This window comes from Balaenoptera acutorostrata, chromosome 13 (assembly GCF_949987535.1).
Source record: "Balaenoptera acutorostrata chromosome 13, mBalAcu1.1, whole genome shotgun sequence".
Classification (NCBI taxonomy): domain Eukaryota; kingdom Metazoa; phylum Chordata; class Mammalia; order Artiodactyla; family Balaenopteridae; genus Balaenoptera; species Balaenoptera acutorostrata.
This window is the reverse complement of record NC_080076.1, coordinates 69,127,618-69,145,014: the sequence shown is the minus strand read 5'-3', so window position 1 is coordinate 69,145,014 and position 17,397 is coordinate 69,127,618. Positions and strand designations below refer to the sequence as shown.

The following is a 17,397-nucleotide window of genomic DNA, read 5'->3' as shown; positions in this document are numbered from 1 at the left end:
TCAAGCTACATAGATTCCCATCCTTGGTTCCTAAGGTATGTGAGTGCAGCTCTAAAATTCTACTGTGGTGGAATCACACAAAACCAACTTTCACATTTCTTCAATGCTAAGACTTCATCGATGCCAAGATGCCCTATGATTTTATGATTTGAGAAAGAAAAAGAGAATTACTATCCATTCAAATATAACACAGCTGCTTTCTGATCACTTAGAATTTTTATTTCATCCTTACTGAAAGAACTATTTTAAACTTATTTAGACATAACTTTTTCAGTGTATCAATCTTGTGAGTCCTATAAAAGAAAAACACAATAGGGGACTTCCCTGGTGGTCCAGTGGTTAAGGATCTGCCTTCCAAAGCAGGGGACGCGGGTTCGATCCCTGGTCTGGGAACTAAGATCCCACATGCCGCGGGGCCTGCACGCGGGCCTCAGGCAACTATTGAGCCTGTGTGCCACAACTAGAGAGCCCACGTGTCACAACTACAAAGCCCACGCACTCTGGAGCCCGTGCGCCACAACGAAGAGCCCACGCGCCACAACTAAGACCCAATGCAGCCATAAATAAATAAATAAATATTAAAAAAAGAAAAAGAAAAACACAATAGACATCCATCAATGAAGTGAGTCCTTAAATTTCTTTGCATTCATAGTCTAGACCTTCCAGATTGCTTTCAACTCAAAGCTGTTGATGTCCTTATTTTCTCACAGGTGTTATTTAAAACATATGCATGTTAGCATTGCTGAAACAATATACACACTTGGCAAAACAAACCAACATAACTTGGAAGTAAATAACAAAGCAATTATTTTATATTTAATTTGTTTTATCCATACATTTATGTAACTTTTGCTACTGACTTTATGAATAAACAAAACATGGTAATCGAAAACAGAGAACAAATAAAAATTACAAGCAAAAGTAAGTAACAAAGATAAAAAGAAACAAGTAAAAGAAAAGAACATCTAAAAGGGCCAGGAGTGTGACATGAGAGTTATAAACCTATTGTTCCTTCCGTGGGTCCTAGTTCCAAAACGTCTCTTGAAATGTGAGCATCTCGCCACCTGGAACAGAATTTCAGAGCTTAAAGATGTCACATATTTGCCTCAAAACAGAAACTTTCAGTTTCGACTTCATCAGGTGCTTAGCAGAAGTGATGATGGGTACGATGCTGGAGGATAGCAGTAGAGCTGGACTTGACTGAGTGGCCGTGGTGCCCACAGCCTTCTCGGGGGCTTCTCAGCGCTGTTTTGATTCTGCATGAGTTTTGCTGTAAACGCTGGCTTCAGGATGCAATGCCTGGGCAAGCTGGGACGTCACCATGTTTCCACGCTAGATCTCAGCTCATGAATCTTTGAGTCTCAGGCCTTTGGGAAAATAAAGCACCTTGGTTATGGAACATCATCTCCCACCCACAGTGACGGGAGGCAGCCCACAGCCTTTTGGGCATAGAGACATCGACACAAAGTCAGCGATGTGTGTGCAAGAGCAGGATGGGGACGGGAGGACCACCTGAGGCGTGATCCCTTTTGTGCCAGCGCTAGATGGTGATGGATACACAGCAACTGAGTTTTGGAAAAAGAGCATGGTGCCAGGGTGCCCTGAGGAGGCTCTAGAGAGACGAGCATATTTTTAGGGCCATGTTGCCATGACAGCCAGTCATCGGGATCAAGAACCCAAGATCAGGGTACTTTGTGAAGCCTGGGTACCCAACTAGGAAGGATAACCCCACATCCTTCCAGCAAGAGGAGGGAACCTGCCCCTCTCTCCTAGTTTCCTGCCTGCTGCTGGACCACCTCCTTCCCCCACTGTCCTGAGTTTGCATCTCAGCTCTGACATTTACTAGCTCTTGCCCTTGGTCGAGCCCAGTTACCTGATGGAGGCTCTGTTTCCTCATCTGTAAAATGGGAGTAATGGTAATAAAATCTTAGAGGTTGTTGGAAGGAGTAAATGATTAGCTTGAATGTAATTCTTATAAGGTGCTTAGAGCATAGCAAGCATCTGAATCATCATCGGCATCATCTCCTTGAATGTCAGAGATGGAAAGGGGTTTACAATCCACGTGATTGATTGATTGATTGATTTAGCCACACCGTGCAGCATGCAGGATCTTAGTTCCCTGACCAGGGATCGAACCAGTGCCCCCTGCATTGAGAGCTCGGAGTCTTAACCGCTGGACCACCAGGAAGTCCCAGAATCCACGTGCTTTATGCTACATTTATTCTTCCTGCTTTCGATGAATATTGACTGAGAGGCTCCCATATGCCAGGCTTTGTCTAGAAGCTGGGGAGACAGGTTGGGGAAGAGAGAAGAGGCCCCTGCCCCAGTTGTTCACAGGCTGGAGGAGCAAACAGTAATGAGCTCATTCATCTGCCTACAAAGTCACATCAATTTCCCCGGCTGCCTGGTCCAGTGCCCGTCTCATCAGGACATTCGCCAGGGGTGGGGAGGTGGGGTTAGGCTTCCTCAAGGAGGGGACAGCCAGCTTGAGACCTGAAGGGGTTCGCTGAGTTGGGGTGCTGAGAGGAGAGGTCCAACCTAGAAACCAGGCGATCATTCTGGTCCCCTTCTTTAGTGCCACCGCTGAGATCTGCCAGTTTGGTCTTCCGGATATCTCTGGAACCCGAACACACCGCTATGTCCCCAGCCCCACCTGGGTTAACCAGCTTCCCCTGGAGAATTTTAACAGCCTCCAAACCAGTCTCCCTGCCTGTCCTCTTCTGCACAATAGCCAGAGGATCTCTGCAGAAAGCAAAGCTGGCACGTCCTTCCCCCACTGAACGCCTTCCATATCTCTCCACCTCTGCAAGATAAAGTCCTGACTCCTTCTAACCCACAAAGCCCTGCAGCATCCAGCCCCTGCAGACCCCCGCAACCTCCTCTCACCCGCCCCACATCCTGTCCACTCTGCACTTCATGCAGGGCCCCTTGACAAAGGTCCTTCCTGCCAGACCTTTGCACCTGCGGGTCCCTGTGATTAGCACAATCTCCTATGAACCCTCAGCCGTGCTTCAGGCTTCAGTGTAAACACCCCCGGCCCTCCCTCCTTGGACCAGGTTGATCACCCTGTTCCCAACTCCACGATGCTTGTTGGAGGGTCCAGATTACCCCAACTGGATGCAGGACCCTAGTCCTCCTGTTACCTGCTGACTCCCAACGCCCAGCACAGGGCGCTCAGGAAATGCATGTTGCTAGAATGTTCTTAAACACATGCCCCATTCAGACCTCTTCCTTTGATCTCCATTTCTCCACCCAGAAGGGGACATTATAAAACACCCAGCAGGGCTACCCCGTAGTGAGTCATACAAAGCCTGTGATATGTGCACAATAAACACTATATAACGTTATTCCATTGTTTCCAGGCCAGTAATAGCTGACTCCATGGAAGCAGGAGATCTCATTTTGTCAGTTCCAGCACTTTGTACATGGCAGGTACTATTTATTAGACATATAAATGAATGAATTAATGAGCTATGAATAAACACATGGTTGGCCATGGACAAAATACTTAATATCTGTATGTCATCTTTTCCTTATCTGTAAGATGGGGATGATAATAGACCTCTCACAAGGTTATTAAAGGTTTAAGTGTGTAAATGTAGATAGAGTGCTTAGAGCAATGCCTAAATAGTATGTAATTATATAGATATACTATAAAGGTAAGTATATAGATATAATATATATATGCATTTGCTGTTATGGTGGTAACTACTATAGAAATTTATTTTATTTTTTTAATTTTTTAAAATTAATTTATTTTTGGCTGTGTTGGGTCTTCGTTGCTGCACGCGGCATTTCTCTAGTTGCGGCGAGCAGAGGCTACTCTTTGTTGTGGTGCGCGGGCTTCTCATTGCGGTGGCTTCTCTTGTTGTAGAGCACAGGCTCTAGGCACGTGGCCTCAGTAGTTGTGGCTCGCGGGCTCTAGAGCACAGCCTCAGTAGTTGTGGCACACGGGCTTAGTTGCTCCGCATGTCGGATCTTCCCGGACCAGGGCTCGAACCCATGTCCCCTGCATTGGCAGGCGGATTCTTAACCACTGCGCCACCAGGGAAGTCCTAGAAGTTTATTTTAAATAGGTAATATATACAAATGGTAAAAAAAAAAAAAAATTCAAACAGAACAAAGAACAAAGGTTCACAGTGGAAAGTAAGCCTGCATCCTTTCCTCCCCTTCCTTCAGGTATTCAATGCATATGCATATGATGCGTAGATAGATCTATTATCTTCCCAGGTTTACAGATGGAGAAACAGAGGCACAGAGAGGTTAGACTGAGTTGAGCTCTACCAGCCTGGAGTTTTATTTTATTCGTATCTAACAGGGTTTCTCAACCCTGCACTACTGACATTTTCGGCTGGACGGCTCTCGGTTGGCAGGGTGGAGGGCTGTCCTGAGCACTGCAGGATGTTTAGCAGCATCCTAGGCCTCTATCCACTAGATTCCAGAAACGTATCCCCTCCAACCCCCCAGTTGTGACAACCCAAAATGTCTTCAGACATTGCCAAATGTCTTCCTGGGAGGGTGGTGGCCCGCAGGGCGAAATCACACCCTCCTTGAGAACCACTGATGTATATGAATTGTATGATAGCCCTTCCCAGTTTTCTCTTTGCTTTCTACAGACAGCAGCATTAAAACTCTCTGCTCAGGGTCTAGTTTTCTTCTTTTACACCACTTCTTGGCGATCATCCCACTCCCCTGCTTGTAGACAGAGGGAACTTCTCTTAGCAGGGGGTAGGGGAAGCGGTGAGCTACCCGCCCTGTGGGTAAGCCGGCCGGCAGACCAGAGTTTCCGGGGCGGGCAGTCAGCTACCAGGGACGCCCCGCCCCACAGCGCGGTCTGGAGGCGGGACGGGGGGGCGGGGAGCGGCCGTGGGCGGGGCCACGTCCCGGACCGCCCCCGCTCGACGTCACGGCGCCATGGCCCCGCCTCCCCCGGCCGGGGCGGCTGGCGAGCACTGAGTCGCTGGGCACGCGGGGCTGCCGCGGCGCGCCTCTCGTGGTAGGTGGCTCCGGGGCGGCGAGGGGGGGGCCTGGGCTGCAGCTGTCGGCAGGGGGCCGCCTGCGGGTCGGCCTCGGGCGGCGGGGAGCCCTCGGCCCTCGCGGCTTCTTCCCGGGCCCGGCGCAGCTGCTCGGGTTCCGCGGCTGGGTGCTGGGAGGGAGGCGGCGCGGGCGGGCGGGAGGTTCGCGGATTCGCACCCGCCCGGCGCTGCGAGCGCTTTCCCCCGGGTGCGGCGGAGACCCGGCCCCCGTGACCGCGATTCTCGCTTCGGACCCTGCGCGGGGGAGACGCTCAGCGTGTGTGTGTCTGTCTGTGTGTGTTTGTGTGTGTGTTTTGGGGGGGAGGCGGCGTGTCTCCGCTGTCTGAGCCCCCGACCCCTCCCCGGCGCGCCCCACACGCGGGCGCCTGGACGCGCGGGGGGCGCGTTGAAGTTAACTCGCAGCCGCCGTGGAGTTACGAGGCGTATCTAAAGTGAAGGGGTTGGGGGGCGGAAATCGCTGCCTGGGGAGGGGGGCGCCGAGAGCATGGGATAGGGGCAGCCCTGGTGAACTTGGGGGTCACCCGCAAGGAGAGGGGGCGGAATTTGACCAGAGGATCCCACCGCCCAGTAACCTCCCCTTCTCAGTGTGAGCTGAACGGGAGGGGCCTCGTAAAGCTGGGACGTGAGTGGCAGCAAGGGAAAGGGGGCATGGTCACCAAGGTTGGGCATGCCTGACCTGGCAAAACCTGTTATTATTATGTGGGACAGAGGTCGAGGTCTTGCTTTTCCACACAAAGGCTGGTCCCCTCGGGAGGAAGGGTGGGAACCATCCGATTGAGTGCAGTAGTTAGAAGGGCTGATCACCTTGTCTGCTTCCCCTTTTACAGATGGGGAAACTGAGGCTCAGAGAGGTCTTGTGCCCACGGCCCTAGGTCCAACAGCTAGGATGTGGCAGAGCTGAAACTCACCCTTATGTGGCAGAGCTGAAACTCACCCTTAGGCCCCCTGACTTCATGCGTCTTATAGAGGTGCTGGGGAGGGAGGGCTGATAAACTCCTACTCATCCTTCAGAAGCCTCCTTGGGCAGCACCTCCTCCTGGAAGCCTTCCCTGGCACTCCCCAGGCATTGTTGGGTGCTTCGTGTTTTGAATCCCACAGAGGTATCTGGCCCTTTCCCTCACTTATTAACCTCTTTGCAGGTCTGTCCCCCATTCTGGGCTGTGGGCATATCTCCCCATATCCCATCTCAAATCCCTTCATTCAGCTGCGTGTCTAGATGGTTAGGCCAAGCTTCTGTGTTTGGACAAATTTTGGTGTGACTCACTCTGGTTTAGTAGTGATGTGGCCTGGGCGAGTCATTCCCCCTCACTCAGCCTCAGTTTCCATGACTGTGAAATTGGGTTTATTGTGTCATTTATAAATGAACCGTTTTAACCCATTGAATCCCAATTGTATAATATTGATACTATTATTTACTTAAATGTATCACCTTCTTTTTTTAAATCATGGAATTTTTTTATAGTAACCTTATTGAGATGTAACTCATATGCCATACAATTCACCCTTTTAAAGTATTCAATTTAGTGGTTTTTAGGATTTTCAGAGTTGTGCAACCGTCACCACTGTCTAATTCTAGAACATTGTCATCACCCAAAAGGAAACCCTGGGCCCATCAGTGGTCACTCCAAATTCCCCCACACCCCTACCCCAGCCCCTGGCAACCACTAATCTACTTTCCACCTCTGTGGATTTGCCTGTTCTGGACATTTCCTATAAATGGAATCATGCACTATGGCCTTTTGTGATTGGTGCTTTTCACTTAGAATGTTTCCAATGTTTGTCCATATGCTAGTATGCAGTACTTCATTACTGTTTTATTTCAGCATTTCATTCTTTTTAATGGCTGAATAATATTCCATTGTATGGTTATAACACACTTTATTTATCCATTTATCAGTTGGGCATTTGGGTTGTTGCCACTTATGGGGCTGTTACGAGTAGTGCTGCTGTGAGCATTCATGTACAAGACTTTGTGTGGCGTATGTTTTCAGTTCTCTGGGGTACAGCCCTAGGAGTGGAATTGTGGGGTCATATGGTAATTCTGTGTTCCACCTTTTGAGGAACCGCTAAAACATTTTCCAAAGCAGCTTCACCATTTTACAATCCCACCAGCAGCAGTTGAGGGTTGGGATATAATCTTAAACAAATTTAGTCTTCAGCAGTCCTAATCTTTGAAATCACTGGCTTTGATGTGCTAGTTAGAAATTAACACACATGAAATTAACGTACATGAAATTAAGCTCCTCCTTAGCAGAGTAACTGGGAATGCCTCTGGGACCATCAGTTAGGGAAACAGATCAAGCCTGTGGGCCTCTTAGCCGAGGTACGTGTGCACTGTGTCCCTTCTGTTCCTGAGCGGGACCAGGGGAGGCCATGAGGAACCCAGGGGCTCGCAGTGCCCAACCCAGGACCCAGCACAGGATCTGGTGGTGCCTTTAGGGACCTCTGCATGGGATGAAGGTAAAGCGAGGGGGACAGCTCAGACCTTCCCACACCAGGCCAGCGGGGGTCCCTTGACAGCTGAGGCTCCATGTGGAGGCCAGGGAGACCCTTGGCGGGTTTCCTAGACTGCAGCCCTAAGAGAAGGCCTGTCCCTTGGCTCGGAAGTGGGGTCTGGTCCTGCCTGTGTTCCACTCGCTACCACTATGCTCATTCTGAAGGTGACCTCCCCTGGTGGCCACGTGGTTCCCTTAGATATACCCTAAGTGCGCCACTGCTTATTTCCAGAGATGCCACCCCTAGGCCTGAGGCCAGCAGTCCTGAGCGACAGATGCCCCACCCGTGACACGCTGGACACACAGACACCCCCGTCCCTCCTCTCGGGTGTTGTCCCCCCACCTGGGACGCCCACCTCTTCCCACATGCTCTTTGCCTTCCATGAGGCCAGGCTGCAGGGAAGATCCTAGGTCAGAGGGTGGCAGCATCACAGGATAACAAAGGGGCTTGAAGGTCATCTGTTCTTCCCGAGGTTCAACCTGTAACCTGCTGGTTCGGGAACTTCAACCAGCCTTGGGCTCTGTGTTCCCGGGTCCCAGCCACCGGCCTCCTCCTACCTGGGCAGCTGCTCTTTGGGAGGGCCGTGGAGACGAGGCCTTCTGGTGGCCGTGTCCAGCCCCTCCTGCTTTTATTCACTTGTGCGTACTTTCCCTCTCTTGGCCTTTTAAAGTCCTGATTTCCTGTGCACGAAGAAGGCAGCCTGGGGAAACGGAAACAAGGTTGAGGAGGCTACTCAAGGGGCTGCCCCTTGCTGGGCCTCAGTGTACCCTGCTGGGGAATGGGCATGGACTGAATGCAGTACCACCTTGGGAATCATAAAGTGTTCAGATGCTTTATCGACGTGACTTCTTGGATCAATTTGTAGCAGGAGTGGCAGGTCAGAAGTGGCTGGTATTGATGACTTGAAAGCCCGGGTGTGGCCTGCGTGGCTTTGATTTGCCATGTGGCGGCGTGGAAGCTTGTGTGGGTAGCTGGCTCCTGGCCTCCCCACTTACCGCCCGTTCCTACTGCCTGCAAAGCCCCTTGCTCTCTGCAGACATATCCACCCTGAATGGGGCTGCTCCAGGGAAGGTTCTGGGATGCCTGCCCCTTCCCATGTCCCTGCTTGGGTCTCCTCCATCCTGGGCTGCCGCGGCCTGAGGAGGATTTGTGGGAATGATTCATTCAGAGCAGCCCGAGAGCTGGGGCAGGCCCCAGAAATTGCAGGGAAGGACCGAAGAGGGCAGCACCCACGTGCCCTGGGGAGCATCTGGGACTGCCGCCCGGAGAAGCTGCTTGTTATCCTGCGTGCTCAGAAGGTGGGCAGCAAGGGCAGGGCAGCTGCCCTGGCTGCCAAGTGAATTTTGCATCAACCAGACTTTTGACCCACGTGGCTGTAGCCAGAAGGTGGGCAGGTTGCCAGAAAGCGGGCTGGGTGATAGCATCCTCCAGGGCCCAGGCCTGTGTTAGAATCCGGCCAGTCCCTTTAGGGGTGATGGGTCTGGGTTCCCTAGCTGCCTTCCTATGCCTCAGTTTTCTCATCTGCAGAATAGAAGCACAAATGGGACCTACCTCCTGCAGTTGTTGACGGGAGGGATCGGGGATAAAGTATTGGGGTTGGCCAAAATATTCGTTCGGGTTTTTCCATAACTTTTTTTTTTTCCTTAATTTTATTTTATTTATTTTTATTTTTGGCTGCGTTGGGTCTTCATTGCTGCGCACAGGCTTTCTCTAGTTGTGGCAAGCGGGGGCTACTCTTCGTTGCGGTGCACAGGCTTCTCATTGCTGTGGCTTCTCTTGTTGCGGAGCTTGGGCTGTAGGTGCACAGGCTTCAGTAGCTGTGGCACTCAGGCTCCGTAGTTGTGGCTCACGGACTCTATAGCACAGGCTCAGTAGTTGTGGTGCACAGGCTTAGTTGCTCCGTGGCATGTGGGATCTTCCCAGACCAGGGCTTGAACCCATGTCCCCTGCATTGGCTGGCGGATTCTTAACCACTGCGCTACCAGGGAAGTCCCTTTCCGTAACATCTTATGGAAAAACCCAAATGAACTTTTTCGCCAACCTAATACCTACCCTTCTACCAGGCAAAACGCAAGGCCCCAAGGTCAGACAGGATCTTCGGAGACACTTGAACATGTCCCTTTGTGAGCCTCGGCTTCCCCATCTGTCCAGAGGCAATAATTATAAATAAAATGTCAACAGGGCTTACTGGGTGCCAGGCAATGTTCTAGGTACTTTATGTACTTGAACTCATTTAATTCTCCCAGCGGCCCTCTGAGATGTACACACTGAGGCACAGAGAGGTGAAGTAATTTGCATAAGGTCACCCAGCTAGGAAGTGGGAGAGACAGGGTTTGAATCCAGAGTCTACACTCTTAATTTTCATCTTACCCGCTTCTTGATACCCTGTCTTAATGCCTAGCACACAGAAAACGCTCAGAAAATGTCAGTTGCTATTATTACATTATTATAGAATTATTCTTACATATTATATGATTGTAAAATTATGTTATTAGTAATTGTTCATCCCTTTTCCTGCCTCTTTGTCCACATTCTTTCCTGGACAGACAGAACAAGCAGGGCTCTTGGCTTGTGAAGACTAGATTCCTACCCCCCTCCCCAATGTCCCCCCACTCTCCTCACTCTCATGAGCAGTTGGGGGCTGGACAAGAGCTTGGAGGCAACTGAGTCCCAGCTCTGCCTCCACATTGCTGTGTGACATTGGGCAAGGTCCTTCCCCTCTCTGAGACTCAGTTTCCCCACCTGTGAAATGGGCAGGTAGTGCTGTAACAAGCTGCCAGTCAATGGCTTCACCCTGCAGGTTGGTTTTTGTGTAGCTCCCACAGTGTTGTATTTTATTTTATTTTAATTAATTTTTATTGGAGTGTAGTTGCTTTACAATGTTGTGTTAGCTTCTGCTGCACAGCAAAATGAATCAGCCATACATATACATATATCCCCTCCATTTAGGACACTACCAGTGCATTAAATAGAGTTCCCTGTGCTATACAGTATGTTCCCATCAGTTGTCTATTTTATACATAGTATCAATAGTGTATATGTGTCAATCCCAATCTAGTGCTGTATTTTAAAACGAGAAAACATTCAAATATTTTTAGAGAATAATTCCAGTGTCTCACTTCTTATGGAAACTCAAGAGCTTGAGCCAAACTAGAGTGGCCTGAAGCTGCCCCATCGATGGCCTGGGCTGTCCTGGTTGCTCCCCACGGTCCCCTGGCCCAGTGCACGCCTTCAGGGCTCTGAGGACACCAGGGACCTGCCTGGGTGTCACTTGAACAAGCAGATCCATTGCTTTAAAAAATAATATAGGGCTTCCCTGGTGGTGCAGTGGTTAAGAATCCGCCTGCCAATGCAGGGGACACGGGTTTGAGCCCTGGTCCCGGAAGATCCCACATGCCGCGGAGCAACTAAGCCCGTGTGCCACAACTACTGAGCCTGCGCTCTAGAGCCCACGAGCCACAACTACTGAAGCCCACTCACTACAGCTACTGAAGCCCGAGCGCCCTAGAGCCCATGCTCCGCAACAAGAGAAGCCACCGCAATGAGAAGCGCACATACCGCAGTGAAGGGTAGCCGCCACTTGCCGCAACTAGTGAAAGCCCACACGCAGCAACAAAGACCCAACACAGCCAAAAAAAATATCAATTAATTATTTAAAAAAAGAAAGTTTAAAAAAAATTGATATATTTTTTAAACCACTGGTTTCAATGTTCTCCAAGAGTCTTTCCAGCTCTGCTTTTCTAGGTCATTGGAGGCTGTCTGAGGCCTCTGATACCTCTTCTGCCACTGTAAACCCTCAAGGCTTTTAACACACCCTTGTCCCCATCCCACACTCCCCGGGTGAGGAGCCCCTGTCTCTGGGCCCCAGGGTCCCGCCTTACCTGGTCCAGGTCCCTGGTTAACCCACAGAGTTATTCGGGGCCAGCCGAGGCCCCTCCGCCGTGAGCGCTGGCGGGTGTGTGTCTGTGTACCAGCACATCCACACCGCCTGCACAGCTGCTGGGACACCACCCCAGTCCCTCTGCCTGTCCTCACAGGGTACCAGGGAGACATTTTTGTTATTGACAACTCCATTTCCTGGAAACTGAGACTCGAGTCACTTTCCCAAGGTCACACAGGCCTGAAGTGACAGTACCGGGATTCGAACCCAGATCTGCCCAACTCCAGTGGCTGCCCGAGGGAGTCATCCATCCATCCCATCACTGCACGGAGAGCCACGGAGTGATGTCTGCAGTAATTGGCGTGTCCCCTGCACCTGGCCCTGGGCCTGGGTCATACTGGGCACTCAGTAACTTGCTGAATAGGGGCATGCTACAGGTTCTCAGCTAGAGGCTGGGTGCAGGATTCAGGAAGCCACCAGGTCCCACTTTTTCCAGAGTGCACCTTCTGGTGGAGGCACCAAACAAGAAAAAGGGTAAATCACATCTCTGACCCGAGGTGCTGAGCTGGGAAATTGGGGACCACACCTCTCAAACACTTTCACGAATCCCCTAGAGCTCTTGCCAAAGTGTAGATTCTGATTGAGTGGGGTGGGGACAGGGCCTGTGACTGCCTTTCTAGCCAGCTCCTAGCAGACTCCAGTGCTGCTTGCCTAAAGACCACACTTGGAGCAGTGACAGCCTATGTCAGAGGTCAGGAAACTACAGCCCCTGGGCCAAATCCGGCCCATTTGCTTGTTTTTGTAAGTAAAGTTTTATTGGAACACAGCCACGCTTTTACTTACATTTTGTCTGGCTGCTTCCGTGCTACAACGGCAGAGTAGAGTAGTTCCAACAGAGACCCTGTGGTCCACAGGACTGAAAATACAACAATTATTGGGCCCTTTACAGAAAGTCTGGCCGTCTCAATCTACTCATCTCTTGGGTTCCTTCAAGTAATAATATTTTGTGATTTGGTGAGTGTAAGGTGGTGATAAAAAGAATGATTGCAGTTAACATTTGAGGGCCTCCTGGGTACTTAGCTCTTTACGGGTAGTTCACTGCTGTATCCATTTTATAGGTGAGAAAACTGAGGCTCATAGGGATTGGGTCACTGGCGCAGAGACTGGGGGGCCAGGAGCTGGGTGAGGCCGGTTGGAACCAGGTCAGCTCATTCTTTTTACATGAGAGCTTCTGCCTGGACATTTTTCACGGAGCACAGAGAAGCTTTTGTTTTGATTTCAACCCGTCCAAGGGTGCTCAGGTACCTTCATTTCTTTATTTGTCTGTTCTTCCGTTGAGTCAACAAATATCCTCGCAGCCCATGCTGGGAGTTGGGGGCCTTGCTGAGTCCTGAGAAGATGTGGGGGATGCCCAGCCCTTTGCCTTCTGGTGGAGGAGGCCATGCAGGCTGCTAAGCGCTTTGAGGGACATTGACACAGGGATGGGAGGCAGTCAGGGAAGGCTTCCTGGAGGAGGGGGTATAAATTATACCAATAGGAGTTAACTGGGTAGAAGAAGGCAGGAAAGGTTTTCTAGGGGAAGGGAACCACATCCACAAAACTGGGGGCTTTGTAGGTTAGAGTTCATGGCACTGAGATTTTAGTATGTTTGCGTGTGTTTGTTGGGGGTGGGAGGGTGTTAAAATTGGCCAGGTCAGAGAACCTGGATTTTACCCTGGAGAATGAAAGAGTTTTCCTCTCCAAGTCCCCTTCTACCCTCTGATGACTTCCTGGACAGAGTCTTCACTAGGTGCTACCTCAGTGTTTCTCTCCAGAGTCCTGTGGATTAACAAAGAGCAGACCCCCACTGGGCCCCCCTGGGGTCCTTGGGCAGGCGGCAGTCTCCAGCTAGGAGGCAGAAGGATCGCTTCCTTTGCGTGTGTTTTTGCAGTTAACTTTTTAATTAGGGTTTTTTTTTTTTTTTAAAGATTTATTTATTGATTGATTGGTTGATTGATTGCTGTGTTGATTCTTCGTTTCTGTGCGAGGGCTTTCTCTAGTTGCGGCGAGCGGGGGCCACTCTTCATCGCGGTGTGCAGGCCTCTCACTATCGCGGCCTCTCTTGTTGCGGAGCACAGGCTCCAGACGCACAGGCTCAGTAGTTGTGGCTCACGGGCCTAGTCGCTCCGCGGCATGTGGGATCTTCCCAGACCAGGGCTCGAACCCGTGTCCCCTACATTAGCAGGCAGATTCTCAACCACTGCGCCACCAGGGAAGCCCTAGGGTGTGTTTTTAATTTAAGCTGGGGGGTTAGAGTTTCCTTTGAAAATGTTTTAACGATATTGAATCCATTTAACAAAAATATTAAGTAGGTGAGAGTAAAGGGGGTTCTGGCTGTAGCCAGCGTCATGAAGGTGGTCTTCAGCAGGTGGGAATTTGGGGAGCCCCGTGGCAGGAGGGGGCCAGACCAGCAGCAGCCTTCCTCTTAATATTCTGCTCTTTCTCTGAAGCCCCAGGGGCCCTGACCTGGGGTGGGGGTGGGGAAGGACTCCGTTAGCCATGGTGGTGCAGGCGTGGGTCCTGGTTCTCGCTGGGCAGCTGAGGTTCCTGTTCCAGGCTACTCCCTCTCCCCGTCTTGCTCCTCCTCCCCCACGCCCTGTGTCTGTCTTGGTCTCTATTTTTGTTGCTCCCTGTCTGTCTCTCTTTCCCATCCCTGTCTCCCTCTTGTTTATGTCTCTCCCCTGACTCTGTCTCCCCTGTCTCTGTCTCCCTTCATCTCTGTCTCTCCTTGTTTCTCTCTCCCCACGTCTCTCTCCCACCTCTGTCTCTCCACATCCCTGGCTCCCCCATCTCTATCCCTGTCTGTCTGTCTGTCGTCTCCCTCCCCCACCTGCACTACTTCCCCTTCTCCTCCCCCCACGCATACACCCTAACACCTCTCTTCCTTGCTTTCCCTTCCTCCATCTCCATCCCACTTCCTTTGGCCGTGAGTGATATCCTGCCTCAGAATCACCAGAGCCCTTGCAGAGCCCGGGGACCCGGCCAAGCATCCCCAGTGGAGGTGTGGGAGACTTGGTGTGGGCCACTTCCCCGGTGAAGAGAGGGAGATTAGGAGGTCTGCAGAGGCCATGCCGTAGTCCAGGGTTTGGAATCCAGCCCTGGCCCCGGGCCCCTCGCCCGGCCCAGCTGGCCCCAGGGCCATGGGGCCCAGGGGTGCGGAGAGGAAGCCTGGGTTGACAGCAAGAGGGCTGAACGCCGCTTTGGGTTTGATCGAGGATCCTGGCTCCCAGGAGTAGGTGCGAGGCCCACAGGATGTTGCCGTCGCCCTTCCTTGGGCCACCGAGAGGCTGTGAGCTCCACGGGCAGGCACCACGCAGTGTGTCCTTGGCTCCCCTTGAGCACACAGTAGGCCAGCAGTGCATATTTAAGGGCTGAGAGTTTGGGGGAGCATAGCCAAGGAGCATAGAGTCCAGCCCCTTCCTTTCGCCAGTGCGGAAACTGATGTCTAGAGAGTGGAGGTGATTTGCTGAGGATCGTGCAAACAGGTTTGGAGCACAGAGCAGAGTCTGGGTCCCCGACCCCCAGCAAGACAGGGAGAGCAGGTGGGTGCTCTAGTGGCCCTCCGTAGGTGTCCTGTGAAAACCGCCTCTTAGGAGGCGGGAGACTCGGGTTTGAGGCCACCTTGCCCTCCTGCTGGGGGACCCTGGGCAGGCTTTTCCTCCCTGGACGTCCTGTCGGTCTCTACATACCCTCCAGGTGATGATGCACAGTCCTGAGGATTGCAGACGGGGTCAGGTCTCTGGGGTCGGAGGCCGCTGACCTCACAGCGGGTGGACAGCGTGCTTGTTCTCAGCAGGGGCTGTGGCTGCCCTGGCCTCGGGAACCTCAGTCCTCTGGTTATGTGTTGCCTGGTCTGGGTCACACGGAGGATGCTGTTGGAATCACAGGCCTTTCGTGGGTTCGCTGGGGAAACCCAGAAGGAGAAGACGTAGCTCCCTATTGCCTGCAGAGGACGGAGGGGTACTCCTCCTCCCCCAACTCCAGGCCCCGAGATCGGCCCCCGCCTGCCTCTCGCCTCCCCACCCCTTGTGAGAGGGTTCCTGGTAGTGCAGTACCTTTGAACAAGCAGCAGCACCCCCTGGAGGGCTTGTTCTACACAGCTTGCTGCACACCATACCCAGAATCCCCCATCCAGCAGGTCTGCAAGGGGCCCGAGAATTTGCATTTCTTACCGGTTCTCAGGTGCTACAGGATGCAGCTGTCTGGGAACCCAGTTTGAGAACCACCATAGTAGTGCATGCTCTAAAACCAGGCAGTGTAGGCTTAAGACCCTGCTCCACTATCTCCCTGCCTTGAGCTCTCAGGCGAGGACTTTACCTCTCTGTGCCTCGGCTTCCTCGTCTGTAAAATGGGATAATGACAGCACTGATCTCGTAGATTAGCTGTGAGAATTAAATGAGCTAATACATGTATACTGCCTAGAACAGTGCCCGGGCACGGAGTAAGCGCTATATCTGTGTTTGCTGTTATTACCATTACTGTTGTTGTTATTTTTATTACCATTATAATTTACCTTCTCCCCCACCCCCACCCCCAGACTGTTCTGCTTACAAGGAATCCTTTGCTGGTCTCCTAATTTCCAGCGCACATTCACACCTCCAGGACTCTCTGATCAAGCTCTGCCCTCCCCCTGGGGTGCTTCCCCTCCTCTCTGCCCATCCTTTTAGACTCAGCACAGATTCCTGCTTGGGCCTCACCACGCCCCGCCCTACCCCAGCCAGAATCCACAGCCTTCTGACTTCCCTGATCACATGACTTACTTCCCTAATCCAGCTCTCACTTCATTCAGCCCATCATCCAGTTACTTGGGCATCAGTCTCCCGTGGTGACCCACAAGTTCCTTCAGATCCAACTTCTCCAGGCTTTGATGGCACAAGGAAGGTCCCCTTGGAAACGTTACCCCCAAAGTACAGCCTTGATGTGTTTTAAGAAGGCCGGCCCCATTGGCAGCCTCCCGGGTTGCGAGGTGGAGCCCTGTTTGGGATGTGGGATTTCCCTAATTCGTAAGAGCATGAGCTTGGCGTCTGAAAGCCCCAGTTCAAATCTGAGTTTTACCATTTAGTGCTGTGCCGCCTTGGGTAATTTTCTTAGTTATTTGTACCCTTCACATCTTCAGTTTAAAGTGACACTATCTACCATCATTGATGTCAGTAGGTTTTTGTGAGGATTCAATGGGGTCTCATTTATGCAGCGAATATTGAGCACCTTCTGTATGCCAGACTCCGTGCTAGGCACTGGGGATCCAGCAGTGAGCGAGACACACCATCCCTGTCCTTGGGGCACTGATGTTTTAGGGGGAAAGACGAACGCACAGGGAGACGTATTAGGGTTCGCCAGAGAAACAGAACCAATGGGACATATATAGAGAGACAGATGTATTTTAAGAGATTTATTGCAGGAATTAGCTCACCCAGTTATGGGGGCTGAGAAATCCCATGATCTGCCATCTGCAGGCTGGAGACCGAGGAACGCTGCTGGTGCAATTCAGTGAGTCTGAAGGCCTGAGAACCAGGAGCATCTGTGTGTGAGGGCAGGAGATGGATGTCAAGCATGCGTCTCCAGCAGAAAAAGAGCAAATTCCTTCCTCCATGTTTTTGTTCTTAATGGATTGGACGATTCCCACCCACATTGCTGAGGGCGATCTTTACTCTGTCTAACAATTCAGACATTAATCCTTTCCAGAAACACCCTCACAGACACACCCAGAATGTTTGACCAGCTATGTGGGCATCCCTTAGGTTGCCCATACAATTAACAGGTTGACACATACAATTAACCATCACAGGAGAAGTACAGGAATCACAGTGGCATTGTTCCAGGAGGATGTGCTGGGAAGGAGGTGGTCCGTGTGAAGAACTCTGGGCACAGTCTGGCAAATAAGAGGCCCTCAGCAATTGGTAATTGTGATTATTACTATTGTTATTACCATAATTATTAGAGAGAGGA

At 51.5% G+C, this 17,397-nt stretch overlaps 1 protein-coding gene across 3 annotated transcripts in view; it reads left to right on the top strand.

The window, feature by feature from the left end:
- Nucleotides 1-4,917: 4,917 nt before the first annotated feature.
- Nucleotides 4,918-17,397, top strand: part of TPST2 (tyrosylprotein sulfotransferase 2) — a 56,638-nt gene continuing 44,158 nt past the window's right edge. For 2 of the 3 annotated variants that reach the window (XM_057526084.1, XM_057526083.1), the window contains exon 1: nt 4,918-4,996. The gene's annotated coding sequence lies outside the window, so the exon portion shown is untranslated. The remainder of the gene's footprint in view (nt 4,997-17,397) is intronic. The other variant, XM_057526085.1, reaches the window with a different exon arrangement.